The sequence below is a fragment of the Chinchilla lanigera genome, unplaced genomic scaffold (genome assembly GCF_000276665.1).
Source record: "Chinchilla lanigera isolate Chin_1 unplaced genomic scaffold, ChiLan1.0 scaffold00061, whole genome shotgun sequence".
NCBI classification, from domain to species: domain Eukaryota; kingdom Metazoa; phylum Chordata; class Mammalia; order Rodentia; family Chinchillidae; genus Chinchilla; species Chinchilla lanigera.
This window is the reverse complement of record NW_004955462.1, coordinates 10,089,827-10,091,585: the sequence shown is the minus strand read 5'-3', so window position 1 is coordinate 10,091,585 and position 1,759 is coordinate 10,089,827. Positions and strand designations below refer to the sequence as shown.

The 1,759-nt window shown below is 45.4% G+C and overlaps 1 protein-coding gene across 1 annotated transcript in view; it reads left to right on the top strand.

Moving 5' to 3' along the window:
* Nucleotides 1-1,631: 1,631 nt before the first annotated feature.
* Pogk (pogo transposable element with KRAB domain) overlaps nucleotides 1,632-1,759 on the top strand; it is a gene marked incomplete in the record, with an annotated part of 14,121 nt that continues 13,993 nt past the window's right edge. The window contains 1 exon segment of the mRNA XM_005398238.2: nucleotides 1,632-1,759.

Here is a 1,759-nt window from a genome sequence, read left to right as displayed (position 1 = left end):
AAAAAACTCCTTTGAACAGTTCAGAGATGAAACATCTTTCTATACAACTACTTCATCCATGAGATTATACAAGAGTAATAAAAAAATATGGTGAATGTTTAATGTTTTTTTACCCTATTAAAGCCACTACTGTCAAGAATAGTGAGGTGTATTTGAAGCAAGGATATTACAAAAAATTTTGAGAGGGGATTCATTGCAATATGTTTTATACTGTAATACATTTTTATATTTAAGCATTCATCACTTTTTTATCACCTCTTGTTGATCAACTATGTATGACAATTTGTGTCAAATAAAAACATTACAGTGGGTCTATTGGTGAAAATAAGGTCCAGAGCCCTAATTTATAAGTTAGTGTAAAAGGACCTTCAAGAATTTTTTTTTTGAGTGAGATTTTTGGAAGGAAAGAAGGCTTGTCTTGAAGCTATAATTCTTAAAAATATAATTCTAAAATCTTGATGATATATTTTTTACTTTTTCTGTTCTGCCTCAACCAGGTCTGGTACCATGGAAAGTCAAAATGACCAAGAAAAGTAAATGTTCTGAATCAATTCAGGCCAGCAAGGCAGCCACGACAGTGCAACTGAAGACACTCAGGAAAGAGGACTTGCAGAACTGTTTCAGCGAGTGGCAAGAAGGATGGCATAAGTATGTTGGAAGTGCTGGGGAGTATTCTGAGGAGGATCCATGGAAATGTGTCTTTTACTGTAATAAATTTACATTTTTGAACATTCACTGTATTTTTTTTTCTGCTCATGCAGTGCATGCATGCTTGGGATTTAATAGGCAACAACTATAAAAATCAGAACGTTCTCTTCTCAAACTGGAAGGTCTGTACAATTGCTTGACCGAATTTGAAGCGCTCTTCTCCCAAGACCTTGGACCCCTTGTAACCGGCACTATAAAATGGAGCTTTAAAAGTTAGAGGTTTTTCTTTCAGCAATAAGCAACTTCTCCAAACTTCCTGGTTAAGCTAAAAAATATACAGGTGCCCACAGCAGGAGGCCTAGAGCCCGGTTTCCTTTCCAGAAGAAAGGGGACAAGGAGCTGAAGACTGCTAGAAGTGATGAAACAAGTGCAAAGATCCGCACTCTCTCTGTACTCTCATCCCTATCAGCAATGTTCCTGACTATAAAAGCCCCTTGCCCATCTGTTCACGAGGAGATGGTGATTTGGGGCAAACGGGCCCCTCCATTTCCTGCAGGTAGCTTTGAATAAGTCCTTTTTCTGTTTTGTTTTGTTTTCCCATTTTAGTAAATTATATGGTCTCCTTTGATTTAGAAAGCAAAAGAATCTGGGCTTAAGACCCTAGGTGGGCAGTCACGCCCTTGCCCCCCATCTCCCATCCTCCCTTGCAGGTCTGGCCTCCAGAGCTCATTCCCTGAAGTCTGGCGAGCAAGTGCAAAACACTAGTGGTTAGTGCCAATGCGCACACGCACGTGTGCTCTCCCACGGCTGAAAAATAAAGCCGGGCTCTTTCTGCCTTGTCCAGAAGACAGCGGCCTGACCAGCCCCTGCCAGCTCGGGGACTAACAGGCCGGGCGCGCGCGCTGGGAGGAGGTTGGGGTGCGCGCGGGGACGGGGCCTGCTGACATCAGCGGCTCCTCCCCTCGCCTCCCAACACCCTCAGCTCCCGGCCGGACCCTCCCTCCTCCCACCACGTGTCCTCCCCGCTCCCTCCCGAGGGGCCGCGCGCACGGGCAGCCGGGCAGGCGGAAAGGATGGCGCCGTGACAGCCGGGCCGCAGTCCCCGCGTCCC